The sequence below is a fragment of the Pteropus vampyrus genome, unplaced genomic scaffold (genome assembly GCF_000151845.1).
Source record: "Pteropus vampyrus isolate Shadow unplaced genomic scaffold, Pvam_2.0 Scaffold378, whole genome shotgun sequence".
Lineage (NCBI taxonomy): Eukaryota > Metazoa > Chordata > Mammalia > Chiroptera > Pteropodidae > Pteropus > Pteropus vampyrus.
In genome coordinates, this window is record NW_011889159.1 from 236,105 (window position 1) to 246,306 (window position 10,202).

The 10,202-nt window shown below is 36.0% G+C and overlaps 1 pseudogene; it reads right to left on the reverse strand.

Moving 5' to 3' along the window:
• Nucleotides 1-1,741: 1,741 nt before the first annotated feature.
• Nucleotides 1,742-1,860, reverse strand: LOC111731476 (annotated as a pseudogene).
• Between the last annotated feature and the right edge of the window lie 8,342 nt (nucleotides 1,861-10,202).

Genomic DNA, 10,202 nt, shown 5'->3' on the forward strand with positions numbered 1-10,202 from the left:
TTAGTAGAAAGTGCCACAGTTTAACTGGGTGGAGGGGGGACCTACAAGGAGACAATAAGAATTATTTTCATATATTTTCAAATATATGAAGGTTCATCATGGATTAAAATTTTTGTATGGCCCCAAGGAAATAACACCAGTGAATAAAAAGTTCCAGGTAACAGATTTTTATTTCAACATAAGTAGAAGTGCGATGTCTAAAAGAGCTTAAGCAAGAGTATATGACTGCATGATCATTTGGTGGGAATGTTGCAGAGGAGAGTCAGGAATCAGGGGAGTCGTTGGAATAGATTATCTTTATGGTTCCTTCCAAATATAAGTTGATAATTCAGAATATAAAATTCTTTTGGACCAACTGTATGTCTTCCAAAAAACGTTTTTAAATGAATCTAATATACTAGAATTCTTTAGAAAGGCTTGACAGAGAGAGAGAGAGACAGACACAGACACAGACAGACAGAGAGAAACCCATACTTTTGTCCCTGCCCAAAGTATAATATGTTTCATAACCACAAGCTAAAGAGAGCAGCTCCACATCTTCTAGCACAATCCAAATCACTGTGTGAATCTCTACCATGAGCTCAAAGCCCTGCCACGAGCATAGAAGCCTAAGTTAATTTTAGAAGTCACAAAACCCTGAGCTTCAATGAACCACATTGATTTAGCAAGACTGAATTGCAAAAAAAAGGGAGGGGTGAATATGGAACATGAAATTTTTATATTGTAAATTACTTCTATGCCTCTAGAGCATACACATTTAGATATTTTACCAGTCTTAGTTGACTTATCTCTTCTAAATATTATGCTGGTATCAGGAGAAAATGTGACCAGAAGGCTTTTTTAAATAACTTTTTTATTATTCAATTATAGTTGACATACAATATTATATTAGTCTCAGGTGCATAACACAGTGATTAGACATTTCTATAACTTATGAAATGATCACCTCAATAAATCTAGTACCCATATGACACCATACATAATTATTACAATATTATTGACTATATTCCTTACACTATAATTTATACCCCCATGACTACTTTGTAACTGCCAATTTGTACTTCTTAATCCTTTCTCCTTTTTTACCCACTCCCCAACCCCCTCCCATCTGGCAACCATCAAATGTTTTCTGAATCCATAAGTTTGTTTCTGTTTTATTTGTTTATTGTGTTCTTTAGATTCCACATGTAAGTGGAATCATATGGCATTTGTCTTTCTCTGTCTGACTTACCCTACTTAGCACAATACTCTCTAGGTCTATCCATGTTGTCATAGATGGCAAGATTTCATTCTTTTTTAAGAATGAGTAATATTCTGTTGTATATATGTACCACCTTTCCTTTATCCATTTATCCATTGATGAACACCCAAATTGTCTCCATATCTTCGCTACTATAAATAATGCTGCAATGAATATATGGATTCACAGTTCCCTTCGAAGCAGTGTTTTGGGTTTCTTCAGATAAATACCCAGAAGTAAGATTACTGGGTCTTTCTTTGTCTCTTGTTACATATAGCCTTTATTTTTAAGTCTATTTTGCCTGGTATAAGTATTGCTATTCCAACTTTTTCATTTGTGTGTATGTTTGTTTCCATTTTCATGAAATATCTTTTTCCATTCTTTTACTTTTAGTCTGTGTATCTTTCTTTCTTTTTTTTTTTTTTCAGGCAAGGCAACCCTTGGTTGACCTCAAAGATGCAAGGGCCTTGTCAGCTTACAATCCCTTATTATTTTTTTTAACGCCTACAGCATCTGGTCTTCCTAGGTGTTCTCCCATCCAAGTACTAACCAGGCCAGACTCTGCTTAGCTTCCGAGATCAGACAGGATCGGGCTTGTTCAGGGTGGCATGGCCATAGACTTATGTGTGTCTTTCAATGTGAAGTGAGTCTCATGTAAGCAGCATATGTAAGGGTCTTGTTTTCTTATCCATTCAGTTACCCTGTGTCTTTTCATTGGGGCATTTAACTCATTTACATTGAAAGTAATTGTTGGTAGGTGTGTAGTTATTGCCATTTTATTATTCATATTTGTTATTTTTTTCTTCTTCTTAAATACTGATTTAGTGGTGATGAACTTCTTTATCTGTCCTCTAATTCTAAATGATAGCTTTGCTATCTGGGTACAGTAACCTTGGTTGTAGCTCCTTGCTTTTGATCGCTTTGAATATTTTGTGCCAATTCCTTCCAACCCGCAAAGTTTCTGTTGAGAACTCAGCTGACAACCTTACAGGAGCTCCCTCATAGGTAACTAACTGCTTTTCTCATGCTGTATTTAACCTTCGGCATTTTAATTATGATGTCTTGGTGTGGGCCTATTTGGGTTATCTTGTTTGGGACTCTCTGTGCTTCCTGGACTTATATGTCTATTTCCTTTACCATCATAGGGAAGTTTTCCATCATTATTTCTTCAAATAGGTTTTCAATTCCTTGCTCTCTTTTCTCTTTCTGGTACCCCTATGAAGCTAATGTTGTTATGCCTGATGTTAAACTATACTCACTATTTTGGATTCTTTATTCTTGTTGCTGTTCTGATTGAATGTTTTCTGCTACTTTATCTTCCAAATTGCTGATTCGAACCTCTGTTTCATCTAATCTACTGTTGATTCCCTCTAATGTATCCTTCACTTTAGTTATTATATCCTTCATTTCTGATTGGCTCTTTTTTATGTTTTCTATCTCCATTCTTATGTTTCTTAGCTTTTTGTCGAAGTTCTCACTGAGATCATTGAGCATCTTTATAACCACTGTTTTGAACTCTGCATCTGGTAGATTGCTCATTTCCATTTTGATTAGTTGTTTTTCTGGAATTTTGTTCTGTTCTTTCATTTGGGACATCTTTTTTGTCTCCCCACTTTGACTGCCTCCCTGCATTTGTTTCTATGTGTTAGAGTTGCTATGTCCCCTGGTCTTGATAGAGTGGCCTTAGGTAGTAGACATTCTTTAGGGCCTAGTGGCACAGCCTCCCTGGTCACCTGAGCCAGGCAGTCCAGGTGTGTCACTTGTGTGGGGTGTGTTTTCCCTCCTGTTGCTGTTGAGCTTTGGTTGTTGTTTTCATGTCAATGAGAGTAATTGACCTTTGGGTTGATTCATTGTGAGGGCTGGCTATGAGTACGATGGAAGAGCCGTTGCTCAGGAGCTGACACTACAGAGCAGGATTTGCTTTAGCAGGGCTCTGGGGCCACCCAATCTGCCCTTTAGGTGTGTTGTCTGTGGAGGTGGCCATGTGGTGCTCTGGTGTGGTCCAAAGCCCTACTGAGAGAGGCCCCAGCATAGACCAAGTTCAGCTAAAGCTTGTGCCCTGACCACCTGGCATGAGCCACTAAGTGATTTGCAGGTGTCTTCTACCCACACTGGGCTTGGAGGTGCCTGGGAGAGGCTAAGCTGTTAACCAGGGCTGGCTGCAATTAGTATTGGACTTGGGGGTGCTTAGCAAGAAGTATGGGGCATGCGAAGGCCAGCTACTGCTTGTTTGTGGTTTGTGAAACTTTGAGAGATATTAGGAAAGTCCTCAGCCTGAGCCAAAATAGGTTGTTTATATAAAAAACCCACTGAAAGCAGCTTGGGTGGGTCTGAAAGTTGGATGGGGCAGGGTCTCAGGGAATCATCAAGGTGGAGTAAACTGTGTTAGATTGATAGAGACTCAAATATGGTACCTGGAGACTGGGTGAGAGGAGGGCTCAGCAAAAAGAACAATGCCTTCTGCCAGAACTTCTATCTGGGCGAAATCTGCCCCATCCAGCCCTTGAAGTGAAGCCAGACAGCTCAGTTCCTCCCATATGTCCCTGGTACCTTCAAGCCACTGCCCCAGCACTAGAACTCAGAGTGAGTCAGTCAGTCAGCAAGTAGGTCCATTGTGGGCCCTTTAAGAGGAACACCTAGAACTCTAGCAGCCCTTCATCTAATTCAGCCACAATATCCACTGGTTTTCAGAGCCACTAGAACCCTGGATGGGGAGCCTGGTGTGGAGATGGAACCCCTCAGTCCTCAGCTGAGACCTATGCAGTTGAGATATCCCTCCCAATTTTCAGACAGTACCCATGGGTATGAGGACCAGCCTGTTGTGCATCTGTGCCCCTCCTACCAGTCTAAACATGACTTCTGTATATCTTTAGTTATAGGACTACTATTCAGCTAGATCAGGCAATTCTCATTGATGACTATTCTGTAGTTTAGTTGCAATTTTGATGTGGTCATGGGATAAAGCAAGCACAGAATTTACCTACTTTGCCATCTTGACCAGAAATCCAGAAGGCTTTTAATATGCTTAAAAATATTCAGGTTTCCATGATCCTTATCTCATTTTTCTATAGCTCTTTCTGGTCTATCTGGCATCTAACTAGTAGATTTTAGAAGGCTGTCAGAAATGCAGCTTCTCTCAAATTTCTGCTAAGAAGTAGAGACCCTATCAAAGGCAACTACTTAAAAATAGTAGACAGACTTTAGCAATCCAGCTCAGGTGACTCCACATCTGAATGTATATCCCACTGAATGAAGGATTCAGAAGAGATGAATCCATAGAAACCTCTTTGTATCTTTTCCGTAACTTTTAACTCGCCATAAAAACATTTTCATACTCGCTGGGTCATGGAAGGCAAGTTAAGTCATGTAGTAAGAAACTCCAACTGTGAAAACTGCGTGAACTATTCTCTAAAGGCCACCAAAACACAGGCCAGTTAAAAACAATTGTTAATCTTCAAATATACAGGTATGGAAATCTTAAAGGACCCCAGAAAAGGGAAGGAAAAAGGGTGGGCTATCAAAATGACACCATGTTTAGCAAAATGATACAACTATTAGGAAAATAAATATATGTACTTTGAAGTTAGTTTTACTATAAATGTAAAAATATAGTATATTGGTTAGACATTTATGTAGTTTATAAAACTATCCCCTGATTACTAGAGATAAGCTGCTACAAATATAAAATACCCTGTTCATAAGAAGAAGCAGAAACATATATCAAAACTTCAAGTAGATTACTAAGAATGTGGATCTTAAAAGATCTCATGACAGGAAAAAGAAATTTGTAACTATGCAAGGTGACAGATGTTAACTAAATTTGTGGTATGTTTCACAAAATATACTTATGCCATTACATTGTACACCTTAAACTAACACAGTGACAATTATATCAATAAAATTGTGAAAAATCAAGTCTTACATCTTAAATATATACGATCTTTGTCAATTATACTGTAATAGAGATGAAAAGAAAAAAAAGAATAAATGGAAGACTTACCATTAATTATTTTGTGTTTAGGAGAAGAGCATAAGGAAATAAAAGCAGGAAAGTGAGTTTAAAGATAACAAAGTTGAATAAGAAATGCAATTGGTAAATAAATAATGTATGTAAATTGGTAAATAAATAATGGTAAATAAAAAATAAATAAATAAATAAATAAATATTGGTAAATGAATAATGTATGTAAAATCAGTTAATGTGGCCCCTATTAAAGATTTCCTGGGTTAGAACTGCATTAAAAATGTGATTTCCCCTTGCCTCCAAATATCTCTCACCCTAGGTTACAACTGGCACATCTAGGAAGTAAAAAGCAGGGAGCTGGTAAAATGGAAAAAACATGGAATTTAAAAATAAAATCAAAAGAGATTAAAGGATTAACTGAAAATTGATTAGAATATTTAGTTTTATATTTGATAAAATTCTCTTACTCTCCCCCTTCAAAACAGTTAAGAATAGGAAACATAACCAATGTCCCTAGTCTGTAGCTGGGAGGTTCCAATTAGGTTTTAAAGAAACATAAGCTCATTTTTCTAGCGTTTAAAGAGTAAAGATACTTTAGTCCATCATCCAGAAGCCTGAGCATCTGCCAAGACTGGAAGTCAAATCTAAGAGATGCCACACTAAAAATTATACATATTGTGATCCAGGTCTCAAAAATATTTTATTTATTAAATTTCTCTTCAAAAATTAAAAATTCACAATGTTATCAGTGTTAACTTTTTATGAACCTCTTCTATCTTAAATTTATGCTATATGAATATATATGCAAACAGGGTCAGATTATATACATTATTCTGCAACTTGATTTCTTCACCAAACTATATATTATGTATGTCACTCCAGGTCAACAGACATCACTCTAAAGAATTATTGTTATAATATATCATCCAGTAGTGTGAATGAATTACTGCTTATTCATTTTCTTAAAGATAAACATTTGGCTTGTTTCAAGCTTTTTGCTATTGGCCATATGGTCCTGCAATTGCTAAATGGTGCTATAATAAATATCTTTGTACATGATAAAAATTTTATTTCTCTAGAATAGATTTCCAAAAGTGGAGTTGCCAGATCAAAGGAAATATTTATTTTTAATGATTAGATTATTAGGTATTATCTAATCACTTTCCCAAAATTTTGTAAAAATTTACTTTTATGTGTGAGATTTCAATTTTCCACACATTATCTCACTAATGCTGCGAACAGTAGCTATTTTTTAATTTTTATCTAGTTAATGAGAAACATGGTCTTTAACTCTTGCTTTAATTACATTTTCCTGACTACTGGTAAGACAGCACTTTTTCATAGGCTTTATTAGGTTTCTGAACTTATGTGAATTACTCATTTTTCAAACTGGTGCTTTGTCCTTTTCTTATTCCGTTTGTAGATGCTTTTAGTATATTAATTTTTTATCCACCATATGTGTTGAAAAAATGTGTTACCAATCTACTTGTTCTTTTTCTGCATCCAATTAATTCAACCTGTCTCCTACAATTACATCTTGAATATGACTATTTCTCACCTACTTCATCTAAGCCTTTACCAAATCTCACCTGTACTGCTGTGATAGCCTCCAAACTGAGCTTTTTGACCCCACTCTCCATTACCAGCCTATTTTCCCCACTGCAGTCAGAACCATACTTTTAAAATTTAAATTAGGTCATGTTATCTCTCTACTCAAGACCCCCACAAAGACTTCCCATTCCCCATGTTACTTCTCTACTCAAGATCTTCCAAAGTCTTCCCAGTCCCCTCAGTGTAAAACTCCAAAGTCTTATGGACTTCAAAGCCTTACAGTGTCAGGCTTCTGGTTTTCCCTCCAGCCTCATCTCCCACTTTCTCTCTGCCTCCTGTTGCTGCAGCCACAATGGTTCCCTCATTGTTCTTCACACCTGCCAAACATGTTCCTACTTCAGAATCTGCCTGGAACACTTACCCTCAAATAACACAACTCATTTCCACAATTTTTTAAGATGTCAACTAAAATATGACTGCCCTAAAAAATACAATACTTCACATTCTCTATTCCTTTGCCCTGATTTCTTTTTCTTCCCAGCATTTACCATGACCTCACATTATACATTTATTTGAATGTTTATTGACTTTCTGCCCCCACTAAAATGTAAAGTCTAAGAAGATAGGGACTTTGTTTTGTTTACTGCTAAATCTCCAGTACTCAAAAGAGTATCACATGAGCAGATGCTCAACAAATATTTTTATTAAAAGGAAATAAAATAAAGAAATCTTTTACCATAAAATATTTGTTGCATTTAGTCAAATGTGTCTACCTTATCCTTGATAGAGTCTAGGCTTTCAAAAGGGTATCCACTACTACTGTGGTGTGTATATTGAGGATTTTTTCCCTAAAATTTTCATATTTCTTTCACAATTATTTAATCCATTTCTTTATGGTGTGAATTAGAGGTTGAGTTGCCTTTTTCACAAAGCATACTTTTTTAATTTTTACTTTTCAATTAGAGTTGACATCCAATATCATTTTATATTAGTTTCAGGTGCACAGTATAGTGGCAGGACATCCATAAAATTGATGAAGTGATTCTCCTCCCCAACCAGTCTAGCATCCACCTGACACCACATAGTCACCACAATACCATGGACCATATTCACCATGCTTCACCCTACAAACTTGTGACTTTTTTAACTACCAATTTGTACTTCTAAATTTCTTCACTTTTTTCACCCAATCTCCCAACTACCCACTCAGCTGGCAATCGTCAGTTTGTTCTTGGTATCTATGACTGCTTTCATTTTGTTTGTGCATGTATTTTGTTCCTTAGATTCCACATATAAGTGAAATCACATGATATTTGTCTTTCTCTATCTGGCTTATTTCACTTAGCATAATCTCTCTAGGTCCACCTATGTTGTTGCAAATGGAAAGATTTTATTCTTTTTTATGGCTGAGTAATATTCCATTGTATATATGTACCATCTCTTCTTTATTTGCTCTATTGATGGGCACTTAGGTTGCTTCCATATCTTAGCTATTATAAATAGCACTGAAGTGAACATAGGAATGCATATATTTTTTTGAATTAGTGTTTTGTTTTTCTTTGGATAAATATCCAGAAATCTGATTGCTGAGTCATGTGACAGTTCTATTATTAATTTTTTGAGGAACTTCCATACTGTTTTTCCATAGTGATTGTACCAAATTGTAATCCCACCAACAGTGCAGGAGGGTTCACTTTTATCCACATCCTTGCCAACACTTGTTTCTTGGTTTATTGATGATAGCCATTCTGACAGGTATGAGGTGATATTTCATTGTGCTTTTAATTTGAATTTCCCTGATGATTGGTGATGGCGAGCATCTTTTCATTTGTATGTACTCTTTGGAAAATGCCTATTCAGGTCTTTTGCCCATTTTTTTTTCTGTCTTTATTGAAATAGACAATTAGTTGCTTGTATTTACATTGTTCAATTCAATGAGGTTTTTTTCAATTATAGTTGGCATACAATAATATACCAGTTTCAGTTACATAGCATAGTGATCGGAGATCCACCTAACTCACAAAGCAATCACCCTGCTAAATCTAGTATCCTTCTTCCTCCTTACATATTTATTACAACATTATTAACCATCTTCCTCATGCTATCCTCTACATCTTTATGTCTATTCTGCAACTATCCTTTTGTATCTTTTAATCCCTTTGCCTTTTTTTGTCCTCTCCTACCCCTCCTATATAGTAGCCCTCAAAATATTCTCTGTATCTATGATTTTATTACTGATTTTGTTGTTGTTGATTTTGTTCTTAAATTCCACAATACGTGAAATCATATAATATTTGACTTTCTCTATTCAACCCATTTCTTTCAGCACAATACCTACTAGGTCCCTCAAAACAATATCTTTTTCATCCCCTTCCTTTTAGTCTGTGTGTGTCTTTTAATCTGAAGTGAGTATCTTGTAGGCAGCATGTGTAAGGGTCTTGTTTTCCTATCCATTCAGCCATCCTATCTCTTGGTTGGAGCACTTAATTCTTGTCCATTTGAGGTACTTATTGATAGGAATGTAGTTATTACTATATTCTTTATTCATGTTTTTGAGACTTTTTTTCTTCTTAAAGAAGTCCTTCCAACATTTCCTGTAATAATTGGTGTTGATAAATTCCTTTAGCTTATTTTTGTCTGAGAAGCTCTTTATCTGTCCTTCAACTCTAAATGATAACATTGCTGGATAAAGTATTCTTGGTTGTAGATCCTGGATTTTCATCATGTCAAATATTTTGTGCCATGCCCTTCTGTTCTGCATAGTTTCTTTTCAAAAATCAGCTGCCAGTGTTATGGGTGCTCTCTTGTAGGTAACTAACTGGTTTTCTCTTGCTGCTTTTAAGATTCTCTCTTTGTATTTAAACTTTGGCATTTTAATTAAGATGTGTCTTGGTGTGGGCCTCTGCGGTTTCTTGGTTTTGGGGACTCTCTGAGCTTCCTGGGCTGTTTTTCTATTTCCTTCACCAGGTGAGGGAAGTTTTCCACCATTCTTTTTTCAAATGGCTCTTCAATGTCTTGTTGTTTTTTTTCCCGGTATCCCTATGACACAGATATTTTTACATTTAATAGTGTTCCATAGGCTCCTTAAGTTATTATTATAGTCTTGGCTTCTTTTTTCTTGTCATTCTGATTGAGTGTCCTTGGCTTCCCCATCCTCTATATTGGTCATTCGATCTTCTACTTTATTCACTCTGTTTATTCTATTTAACATCCTTTTCATCTCAGATAATGTGTTCTTCATTTCTGACTGGTTCCTTTTGATAATTTCCATTTCCATTTTTATGTGTTTTATCTCTTTGTTAAAGTTCTCACTGAATTCATCTACACTTCTTTTAAGTTCATTGAGCATTTTTATAACCAGTGTTTTGAACTCTGCATCTGTTAGATTATTTGACTCCATTATTTCTGGATCCCTGTTCTGTTCTCTCATATGGTTTCTGCTTCTGT